The 12,764-nt window shown below is 38.1% G+C and overlaps 1 pseudogene; it reads left to right on the top strand.

The window, feature by feature from the left end:
- Positions 1 to 3,779: 3,779 nt before the first annotated feature.
- Positions 3,780 to 5,264, top strand: LOC101563195 (annotated as a pseudogene).
- The last annotated feature ends 7,500 nt before the right edge of the window (positions 5,265 to 12,764 follow it).

The following is a 12,764-nucleotide window of genomic DNA, read 5'->3' as shown; positions in this document are numbered from 1 at the left end:
ATATCATCTCATCCAAGAAAGAATGGCTATCATAAAGAAATCACCCAACAACAAATGTTGGAGAGGCTGTGGGGAAAAAGGAACCCTTTTCCACTGCTGGTAGGAATGTAGACTGGTGCAACCATTGTGGAAATCAGTATGGAGACTCCTTAGAAAACTTGGATTGGAAATCCTGTTTAAACCAGCTATTCCTCTACTGGAAATTTTCCCAGAGGATCTGAAATCATAATATCATAGTGATATATGTGTGCCTATGTTTATAGCAGCACAATTTGTGATAGCCAAATCTTGGAAACAACCAAGATGCCCATCAACTGAGGAATGGTTGAGAAAGATGTGGTATTTTTACACAATGGAGTGTTATTCAGCTATCAAGAATGATAAACTCCAAGCCTTTATATTGAAGTGGATGCCACTTGAACATATACTTATAAGTGAAATAAACCAGACATGCATGTGTGAATATCGTATAGTCTCCCTAGTATAAGAACTCCAAAGAAGAAATACAAATAGAAAGATATAATACAAGTAAAAGGGAAGTAGGATCTCAAGGACTAAATAAGAGAGGGAAAGAAGAGCTAGGAAACATGATAATGTCAAGCCATACAGTTATATGTAGAAGACGAGCAAGGCAATGATCCTGAGAATCTTCAGAAGATTTTTTAATCTAGCAGCTAATTGGAAAGATTCTCACCCTGACTAACTATATATACTGATACCTGTGAACCAAGCTACTGCACTGCAGATGGTAATTTGTAATAGTAGTTTCATGTTTGGAGTGCCTGTCATTCTGGTATTCTGAATATGTATTGCTTTTCATGACATGTCCGTTGCTGCTATGATGTCTCTTGGGTCGGTGGATGTTCAAGAAGGGGGTGGTGAATGAAAGCAAGAGACAGGAAAAGAAATATTGTGGGACTTTCCTACTTCAAGGTTGTATATGATGAAATTTTTGGACTTATGTGCAAACATGAGAAGTATATAATTCTTTATGCCTATTTTTATAATATATTCCAATTTTTAAACATATTCTATATTGACTTAAATTTCAGCATATCAATACTTGATGAAAAATACATGTTCCTTATTATGCCTTAGATGTTTTATATGCAGACAGATAGTGAGGTTAAGCTAACAGCCTAAGTTGTATGGTAATAACAATAAGCTTGTCTTCTGGATTGTTAAAAACCTAAGTTTGCAGACCAAAATTAGAGAAAAAGGAGGGCTACAAGGAAAGCCAACATTTTGGCCCTAGCCTTCTAAGGTCAATTAAGACTCAGGACATATGAGAACTTGTACTGTAACGTCATGCAATTCAGTAGTGTCCCAAATTTTCTGATCAAGGAGATTATGGGGCTAAAGAGGAAAGGGATCGATGATGTAGAGTGTGCCTAAGGAGAGTCACATGGAGAGAAAACACTCTCTCAGGTTTTCACAGAGATCACATTGGCCAAGCAAGGGCCGTGACTCATCCTCATGGCTGCACTGACAAAGGTTCTACAATCTGAGGTACAGGATCTCAGGATAAATCCTGAGGGGATTTCATTGACCTTATGAGACCCAAAAGCTACAACTCTTGTTGCATAGGTCCTGCTTTACCTTGGTCTTAACCATCCAGTAGAAAAGTATAAAAACGAAAGATAAGAAATAAAGCCATGCTGTTATGTTGAGCTGTAGGGGACTCAGGTCAACAATTTCTGACTTTGCGAGTCAGGCGGAAGACCCAGTACTATTATGGGCTACTGGACTCTTTGGGAATATTTTGCTGAGTTTACACACCTATAATATTCAAAAAAACAGAACTTAATCAAAAATAAGATATACAGATCAATGTCCATTTTGTATCTGTGTATTCAAAGTGGTTAGGATAGATATATAGTTACATTCTCTTAATGAATAGAATGATTTGTTCTGATGGTGTTTGTAAGTAGGATATCATGTCTGCATCTTGTACAGCAGTTAACCACTGGGAAGAATGTATGCAATGTGTTTATTATTGAATCTGTCCTACCAATTTTATTTGAAACTGTCTCATTGCTATTTGTTTATCAATAAAATTATGGAAAAAAAGATCAGTACTATTTCCATTTTTATAAGAGAGGAAACAGGCTCAGATAGCTTAAATCATTTTCTACATTCATCCAGCTAGTATCATCGTATGCCTTTCCTGTAACAACCCTATGATTTTTGTCTTACAATTGCTGTTATACAGAAAAGACAATTGAAAATGACTTATGATTCAATTGGACATATTTAAGGATTTTTTTTGAGTGATAGTTTCCTGCATTGTGAAAAAAAATCTAGACATTTCACACTAAAGCAGGGCATAAATACATGACAGAGTCTGGAAGGACATTCACTGAATTAGCTCTAATTTTACTCCATCTGTACTATTTCTTCTTATACGCATTCATGGCTTTCTTCCCTCACTCTTTTGTTTGTTTGTTTATTTGTCTCTTAGTTTTGTTAAAGTATTTGGTCCCGGGTTTTCACTATGTAGCTCAGACTTGTAGTGATCCTCCCATTTCAGCCTCTCTAGCACTGGGATTACAGGTGTGTGCCACCATGCCTGGTCTCAGTGGCCAGTTCAATGAGCCCGGGGTTGGGGCTAGCATTGCATATGATGCTGGGGATCAAACCTCGATTTCTGTGCTTGCCTAGGAAGGTGCTTAGTCCACTGAGCTATCCTGCCAGACCCCTTACTCTGTTTTAATGGTTGTTTTCCTCTGTGTCCTGCCTCCCATTCTCTCAATGCCTTTCGTTCCTGCTGGACTATGAGGGCTCGTGAATTACAGTGGAGCAGGGACCAAGCGCCTTGTTTGGCAAACAGTAGCTAAGCATAAAACATCCTCAGTGATCACGCAGCGTCTTTTCTCAGCAGGCTCATTGCCAGCCTGCTTTGAATACCACTGAATGTGGGCAGCTGTATAAATGCTATTTTATAGGAAGGAGGTCTTTCATGTCCTGACTAGACTAGTCTTAAGATGCAGCATCCAAAGACTTTTCATACTTAGTTCTGTGTTTCAGGGTCAGATATTTTAAGAAGTATAGCAAGCAACCAAGGTATCACAATGAATTTAGGGACAGCCATGAGGGTGAATCACAGTATTGAAAACTGAGTAGTCCTGTTCATTCCTTGAAGGTAGTTTGTTTTAACTCTATGCTTGTATAGTAATGGTGTAAATTAGGGCTGGGACAAGCCAGGCAAACAAATGGATAGAATCTGGCAAAGTCCTGGACACTCAGGGCACATGCAGAGAGCATAGGATCCAGGATGACTCTGCAGTCCCTGGACACTTTTTTATATTTTGCATACAAGATTTACATTGGATATATTTCTGAAATATATTCTCTCAGTACATCAGTTGTCTTTTATTTTGTTTTTCATTACATATCATTTTAGGTAGTATAAGTTATTAACTTGTTAGAGCCCATTTTGTGTGTGTGTGTGTGCGTGTGCGTGTGTGTGTGTGTGTGTGTGTGTGTGTGATTTCTAGTAAATTTTTTATCTAACCAGGATGATATAATTTCTTCCTAGATATTATTCTGGAGAACTTACAATTTTGTGTTTTACATTTAGGCTTCTGACCTTTTTGAGTAATTTCAATGTAATGGTTAGGAGATAAACTTCAGGTTTTGCATGAGGTTAGATGATTAAAGGATTTCTCATTTAAAACTATGCTAGCATTCCAGGTATCCAGAGGCCTTGCAGTCATCTCTGCAGAGCTGAATTTCCTGGAGATCAAGGCAGTCCACCAGGAACCAAAAATCTGAAGCCAGTCAATGTGCAGATTACAATCATGGATGTGGAGCTGGAGTTTGATGTCCAGCCAAATACCACCAGAAATCAGCCTTCTGATTAGGTGGTGAATACCACTGGCCCCTGGGAGCTGGTACTATGGCCTCCAATATACGGACAATAAAGGATCTCCCACCTGGTTGAAACTTGATAAAAAGCTGTGTCCCCAGGAGATCAGAAAAGAGAATGCCCTCCAGTTCAAATACTGGGCCAAGTTCTACCCTAAAAATTTGTCTGGGGAGCTCATCATAGAGAAGCTGTCCTTCCTCCGGATTAAGGAGTGCTTCCTTCATTCCTAGTGATGAGATCTACTCTCCTACTGAGACAGCCATGCTCCTGGGGTCCTGTGGCATGCAAGCCAACTTTGGAGACTACAACAAGGATGTGCTCAAGTCTCAGTACCTCAGAGGCTGATTTCAAAGACAAACATAGACCAGCACGAACTCACAAGGGATCCTGGGAGGACCAGATACAGATGCGGCACACAGAACACTGAGGCATGCTCAAAGATAATTCTATGCTGGAGTACCTGAAGATTTCTCAGGACCTGCAGATGTATGGAATGAATTACTTCAAGATCAAAAATAAGAAAGGGATAGACCTTTGCTTTGGAGCTGATATTTATGAGAAAGACAATAAGTTGACCCCAAAGATTGTCTTTCCTTGGAATGAAATCAGTCTTTCTACAACAAAACATTTGTCATTAAGCCCATCTTGGGAGAAGAAGCATTAGAAGTAGCTACAGCTGGAGACAGAGAAGATGAGAAGAGAGACTGTTGAGAGGAGAAGGAGCAGATGCTCAAGGAGAAGGAGGAACTGATGCTTCAGTTACAGGGCTATGAGGATAAGAACAAGAAGGCAGAGAAAGAATTTTCTGACCAGATCCAGAGAGTCCTTCAGCTGAAGGGTGAGAGGAACTGAGCCCAGGAGGAGGCTGAGCACCTGGAGGCTGACAGTGTGGCTCCTTTTCAGTCCAAGGAGGAGGTGGAGGGACAGGCGGTGGACCAGACCAAGAGCCAGGAAGAGCTGACTGGAGTTTGCAGAGTACACTGCCAAGATGACCCTGCTGGAGGAGGCATGGTGGTACAAGGAGGACAAGGAGAAGGAGTGGCAGCATCAGGCCAAAGAAGCCCATGTATGAGCCTGTGAGTTACCACGTGCAGAAGAACCTGCAGGAGGAGGGCATAGATCCCAGAGCCTACGGTGCCAGGCTCTCCAGTGCAGACATCCTGGACCTCTGCAAGGAGAAGAAGAGCATTACAGAGGTGAAGAAGAATGAAGCATTCTGGGGAAGCTGCTGACTCTGAGCAACAAGTTGTCCCAGGCCAGAGACCAGAGCAAGAGGACCCACAACTATATCACCCACAACAAGAACATGAGGCTAGACCCGGACAAGCACAAGGCCCTGCACCAGATCCAGCAGAGCAACACTAGGTAGTGCACTGAGGAGTTCAAGGCCATGTAGAGACCAGGGCAGTGCATAGGAGACCTGAGAGCACAGCTCTGCTGGAGAGGCTGGGCAGCCTGGGCACACTGGCGCTTTAGTACTCTAAATCTAGAAACTCCCTTACCATGTTCCAGGTCCCTTAAAGAGCAGATAACTAGTAGCAGTGCTCTGGGCTGGGCACCACCATGGTTATTTTTCCCAGCTGTATCATAGTACCAAACAGGCCTGATTTTTACAATCGTTGGAGCACTTCTTGAAGTATCCTTGGAGCAGAACTGATGGAATTACAATGCCTATAAAATCCCAGTACAAACTCTACCCTGGCGCGTGCTCAAGGTTCAGTGTCATCAAGGAAACCACATTGTGGCTTACACCTGCCACACTTTCAAAATAAGCAAACACTGATTTGTTCTTGATTTCTATGAAGGATTCATCTCTGTATATGTATGTGTTTTCAGAGGTAAAAAAAAAATAAGCCTTGTATAAACTAAAGGCCTCTCCTGCATGCAATCACCTCCTTCCTCCAGATATTCTGTTCAGCTGGCAGAAACCTGCCTGCCATAGTCACTTAGAATGGATGATACGGGAAAACTTGAAGAAACTCATGGCTTTTTGCTTAAACAGTTATAAGAACACATTGTTGGACTTAAGCCTAACCAACTAATAATCAGCTACCTTGTAGTATTTATATGTAAGTGTTAATATTGGTTGGTAACATTAGTTTTAAAAAGGGAAGTTTCGCTTTGTCTATTTTGTTAGCTTTTACAGTAAAAAAGAACTACGTACGAAAAGCCACACACAAAAAAATGTTAGGGTTAGATCCTGCATTTTGCTAATCATTCTGCATTTACTATGAGTATTTTTGATCATTCTATTCTCTTTCTGTGAATGTAAACTTCTAAGATTCCACTTCATACTTTATTCTCAGTATTTGTCTACTTATTTTGATTTGGCTTATATTAGTTTTACAGTTACCCGAGGATTCTACATTTCTGCTTCATCAATATCTATTTTGTTGAAGAATAATGTAAATGTAAGCAAGGTTGAAACAAGAACTAAAGTGCACTACATTTATATTTTTTTAAATTTTGTGTAATTACTTTTTCTTCCATGTTCTTTACAATCATTCCAAAAATCAGTAAGCAACGAATTTTTATTGTGCTTATTACTGCATTAAACTAAATGCTTTTTATTTCATTGTATATCTTCACTACTTCACACATGTAAGGTGGCAGATAATTTTAGACTTTTTGGAAGTTTATCAAATATTAATTGATTTGTGTGTTTATGCACATGATACAACTCCTATATTTATTTATGTATTTTTATTTTTTTTGTATTTTTTTGTATTTTTAGGGAAGGATCTACCGGGTGTTCAGGGTCTCACTACTAGATTGAACTCGTAGTGATCTGCCTGTTTACAGCCCCCCAAGAACTAGGATTACAGGTGCGTGCCACCACACCCAGTCTCAGTTGCCATCTCAGAGCACCCCGGGGATGGGGACTGCACTGCAGGCCTGAGAATCGAACTCCTGGGCCCTGCATCTGCTTGCAGGTGCTTTAATCCACTGAGCCATTTGGCCAGCCCTAAAACTCATGCATTTAAATGTACACTTTAGGAATGTTTGGGAAATGTTTACAAGAGTAGCATCACCACAACTTTCACAATGCACACGGAATAATCACCCAAGCTTTCTGCTTATTTATGACCCATCTGTCCCTCTGCGAGTCTTCCCTTTATTTGAAGGCATTTCCTCCGACCTCTACATTATCAGTACAGATTTGTTTTCATTTTTGAGAATTCATTGTAAAGAATCATATGGCATCTGTGAGTTACTTTAGGTATAACTTTGTTAATATAATTTTTTTTATCCTTGTTGCTATACCTTTTCAGGTGCTTTTTATTATCTTTGTATTTTTTTAGTACATATATATTTGGTTTACATATATACATGTTAAAGAATATTGGGGTTGTTTTCCATTTTAATTTTTACAAGTGAAACTATTATGAACAAACAACGATGATTCTTTGTAAAGCAATACATTTTCTTTTATCTTATGTAACTATTTAGGAGGAGGATGTTCAGATAATGCATATGGATCTCTTTTAAATACCCAAACTGTATCTAAAAATGACTATCATTTTGTAATATACATTATATAGCTGTCAAAAATCCCTGGTACCCCATATACAATTATTCTTGATTTAGATAATTTTTCTAATGTAGCTATTGAATTATGTTTTTATTGATCATATCTGCTTGTGATTTTAATTTCCCTAACAGTTATTCATATAGATCGTCTATTTATGAGCATATTTGTTATCCATATAACTTATTTGCTTATGTATCCATTTAAATATTTTTGATCATTTAAGTAACTGAGTTGTCTTATTATTAATTATAAAAGTTTATTTTTTCTGCTGTAGAAATGAGGTCTTTGTCAAATACATATCTTTCATATTTTCCTCCTTTCTTGTTGTTTACATTTTCTTTTATGTATTAGAATCATTTGAAGGGCCGGCCAATTAGCTCAGTGAATTAAAGTGCCTGAAAGCAGCGGGTTTGATCTTGGGCCTACCATGCAGGCCGTGCCCCCAGGGTGCACTGAGACAGTAATTGAGACTGTGCGTGGTGGCTCACACCTGTAATCCCAGGTCTTTGGAGGCTATAAACAGATGGATCACTATGAGTCCAATCTAGTAGTGAGACTCTGAACACCTTGTAGACCCTCTCCTCCCCCATGCCCCCCGCCACACACACACACACACACACACACACACACACACAATAGAATTGCTTGAAGGACAAGAGTTGATTTTGACGCCATTTATTTTACCATTTATTTCTTTTTTATTTTATTTTTTATTCATTTTTCATTTATTTATTTTTTTAACATTTATTTCTTTATGCTTTCTGGTATAATATCTGTCTCAGTTACTCTCTCTCATTGCTTGGACAAATACCCAACATACAAAATGAAGGAAGGAAAGACTTATTTAGCTCATAGTTAGTGGAAGTTTCAATCCATACTAAGCTGGCTCCAAGACAGAGTGGCACATGGCAAAAAGCAAACTTTCATGGTAGCAGCAAAGAGCAGAGAAAAAAAGGGAGTGGAAGCAGCTCAGGCAGCTAGCCAGGCTCTCTGCCCTCCTACATGCTGAGGCAAATTACCTGCCCCAGGGCAGGTAATAATCAATCACAAACTCCAGAAGATGCCCCATGACTATATGAGTATTTAGGGGAACAACTAACCACAAACCATAACAATGTCTAAACCACTATCACTTAAGTCAATTATATGAATATTTTATCTTAAGTTATCTTCCAGAAATTTTTTAATCTCAGATTTTTCCTTTATGATTGGATTCATTTTGAGAGTTTTTCTTGTTTTGAGTTTGGTTTGGTTTGGTTTTCTTTTATGTTTTTCTGGAACAAGGATTCTTGAATATGTTACAGCAATTCCATTACTGCATCATTTATCAAATCAATTGAATTGTCTTTGAAAGTATTCAAATAATACCTGTCACATATTGGAGGCATTCTTTTGGACTATCTGCTTCAATTATTTGAATAAACTGTGGTTTGATGTGTAACCATGTCCAGATGGCAGGTTTCCTGGCACTGTAATCAGATTGCCGTTCTCCCTAAGGATGCAGAGTCAAGTGGGGGTTACCAGGACTGAAAACCAGGGGCTGGAATATTCTGATTCTCTACACCACTTCCAAAAAGGCCTTCATAAATAGTAATGTCAGAATTCTCAGTAGTAAGAGAGATGCAGCTTCACTACTCAAGAAGCTGCCAAGTTTCCATGTATTCCACATTTCTTGATGCTCTGTATGTTGACCAAAGCAATTTTCATGGATTTAGGATTGAAAGGGTCGGCTTTGTTTTTGAGGAATGACAGTCATATCATAGAACATACATCAATATAGAAAAATGATGGTCATTCATTGTTCAGTTCCCATATTTCCTTTCATTTATACTCTAGTCCACACACATAAAAATGAGAGGGAAATCATTACAACTGCTCTTACTATCCACAGGAAGAAAATAAATTCTAGATTTATTTGCTGCTTAGTAATTGATGCCAAAGGATTTCCATAATAATATCACCACTAATTGGTTTGCAGTGTCTGGATGTTTCCAGCACACCTAGTAACCACCAGTGGAGTTTAAACAATAAATACCATTTAATGTATCTGTAACATTTGTCTATCATGGAATATTTTCAAGAAAACGGATGTTTTATACTTTTGAGAAAATATAACTGAAAATATAATATTGTCTAAAGTATGATTTCTAACCCTGTGGATCCTGTACTAAGTACATAAAAAATAAAGTACAATTTCTTGACTGTTTTAACATATCTTCTAATCTCCAATTTCTCTCTTTCTTTCTCTCTGTCTCGCTCTCGCTCTCATTATAACATTGCAGCACAAATACAGGCACATTATAATTTATGAATCAATGTATCTTGAGGATCAAATACGGATTCAAATTGTAAAATTAATCACCTTTATACTTACCAGCATAAATTCCTATACTAGGAATAACGGAAGTATAGTAAAACCAAGGACAAATGGATATCCTTTCACATGTCTATTTGTATAACTGCCTTCAAAGGAAAGACGAGGGGGAAGCAGAAACACATTGAGGGCCATCTCCAACTCTGACTTGGCTTCCAGCTTACTAGTGATGTCGACAAGTTTCTCTGTAGCAAAGTACTACTGCCAGGCTTCGATCACTTGTAATTTCCATTTCACTTTTAGCTCTTCATGTAACTCTAAAAGAGAACTGGAACCTCTCTACATATAAATTGCAGTGTGTACACTACTTTTTCTACTTCATATGCCTTATGGAATGAATGTTGAGTTAACCATTTCTTTCAGAGCTCTTGTGCAAAATCTCTAGAAACCTGGGACACTGTATCAGTCATCTGAGGGTACAGCAAAGGCAACCACTGGTGGCTAGAAAGAGTGCTCACTTCAACCTGAATGTGGGCACCTTGGTCTTCAACTTTTAGATTCTTAAAGTGTAAGGATTCTAATTTCTGGGGCTTATATATTTATTCTATGGTGTTTGGCCATAACACACACACACACACACAAACACACACACACACACACACACACACACACACAATGGAAAAAAGTTTCTTTTGCATTTTCTACTTAATTATCACCATGTTCAAGGTATTAAAATGTAGGGATAAGGAGTATCAATACTGAATAACCAAACATAGTCCTAAAATAATCATGTTATACATTTTTTAGCATTTTTAAAAATGCAGTTTCAAAATCTTACGTTTAACAAAATACTCTTACTTTTCTATGACTTCAGAATAAAATAAATTTTGGAAGAAGGGAGATAGCTCGATGGTCTAATTGCCAGCCTGGTAAGTGCAAGAACCTGGATTCAACCCCCAGCACCACATACTAAGCTGGCCCTGCCACATCAGGCACACCAAGCCAGCTACCAAAACTGGCCATGGTAGTGCAAGCCTATAATACCAGCACTGGGAAGGCTGAGACAGGATGATCACTATGAATTCAAGCTGCATAGTGAGACCCATACCAAATAAATAAATAAATGATTAAAAATTAAAATAAAATGAACATTTGTTCTACTACATCTAATACTTTTATTTTATTAAAAATTCCTATGTAGGGCTGACCAAATAGTTCAGCAGATTAAAGGACCTGCAAGCAGGCACAGGGACCAGGGGTTCTATCGCTGGGCCTGCTGTGCTGGCCCTGCCTTCAGGGAGTGCTGAGACAGCAATTGAGACTGAGTGTGGTGGCACATGCCTGTAATCCCAGCTCTGCAAATAGGCAGATCCCCTAGGAGTCTGATCTAGTACTGAGATCCTTAACATCCTATAGATTCTTCCCTAAGAAGATAAAATAATAAATAAATAAATGAAATAAAATAAAAATTTCTATGTCTATTATGTGCATATGCATATGATTTTTTTTAGAAAATACCCTATAGCAAGAATCTGAAACCCCTGGAGGCAGGTAGATATCCAGTAATATATTTTCAATTGAAATCTTCATTGATTTCCAGGTCAGGAGAAGGAAACTCTTAAAAAGGAAGTTACATAAACTTCCTATATTTTTAGTATTGAGGTTTTAGTAAGTTTTTCTGTTCTATGAGGTCAGTGTTACATTAAGGAATAGAAAGTTCCAGGTTGAGAATGTAAAAGAGTGATTTCATTAAAGAGATTGAAGGAAGACTTAAAAGGAATAGGCAAGCATCTTGGTTAGGGTAGAATGCATGAGGAAGCTGACAAATCTTTGACATAAAACATTAACACTAAAAAATGTATATAAACATCAGGCTACAAATAAGATGTATGTGAGAACCCGGGTGGGCACGGTGAGGGGTCCGGGTGCAGGGAAGTATTGTAACTGAAGTGCTGACATCATAAAGGAGTGAGAAATTCAGGCACTGGAAAAGGAAACAAACTTTGCCAAATACCTCCTCTGTGCCTGGGGTTTTGCTGGTCTTCAGTACGTAAATTATTCAAGTTTTCATGGGAAAAGAATCTTTTCCTGACTAAGATACATCTGGAACCCCCAAAAATTTCCTAATCTCTTCCCAATTGACATTCTTCAATCAACTAGTACTAATTGGTATGAGTTCAGTATACAGCTTCCCTCTAATTACAACCTTTGAAAAAGGAATGCTTGAGTGACCTACAGCTTGCGGTTATTACTTGCATTACAGTGACTTTGCATGTGTGTAATTAAAAATATTCTGGCAGTTTTATTAAAGATAAAAAGAACTTTTAAAAATTTCACTGAATAACATGCAACAATATATATGTTACAGATTTTCAAAAGAACAATGGCTGATTAACAATGGTTGATACATGAACTATTTTTATTGTCATATCTGTTGCTCAGATTAACAGATATAGTTATATAAAATTGGGCATATGATTGCATATTACTGCTTGCTTTCCAAAAACCTTAAATTTTTGTTCTTCTATCTTTTTCATTTACACATTCTTTAAAATTTTATTTTAAAGAAAATATAATAACAATTGATATAACATTAGAGAATGGTACACACTTAGAAGACCATTCCAAGGTATTCAAGCATGGTTTTTGTATTACACATTGCTGTCCTTGATGTAGTTGCTTAGATCGCAGATATCAATCTGTTTCTGTCTTTGTTTCTCATTTTTGTCCTTGCTTTTGTTTTAAGTTAAATTAAATTAAATTATAAATAAATAAATTTTAGAAAGTTAAAAAAAATAATAAGGGCTGGCCAAATAGCTCACCAGATTAAAGCCTGCAAGCAGGCTCAGGGGCCTGGGGCTCGATCCCTGGGCCTGTCACGCCAGCTGCTCCCCCAGGGGGTGCTGAGCCAGTGACTGAGGCTGGGTGTTTACAGCCTCCAGGTTTTGGGAAGCTGTAAACAGAAGAATCACTACAAGTCTGATCTAGTAGTGAGACCCTGAACACCCAATAGACCCTTCCCTAATATACAAAATAATAATAATAATAAT

The sequence above is a fragment of the Octodon degus genome, unplaced genomic scaffold (assembly GCF_000260255.1).
Source record: "Octodon degus isolate 3935 unplaced genomic scaffold, OctDeg1.0 scaffold00151, whole genome shotgun sequence".
NCBI lineage: Eukaryota > Metazoa > Chordata > Mammalia > Rodentia > Octodontidae > Octodon > Octodon degus.
Note: the sequence above shows the minus strand (reverse complement) of the source record. Positions and strands in the feature narration are given on the sequence as shown.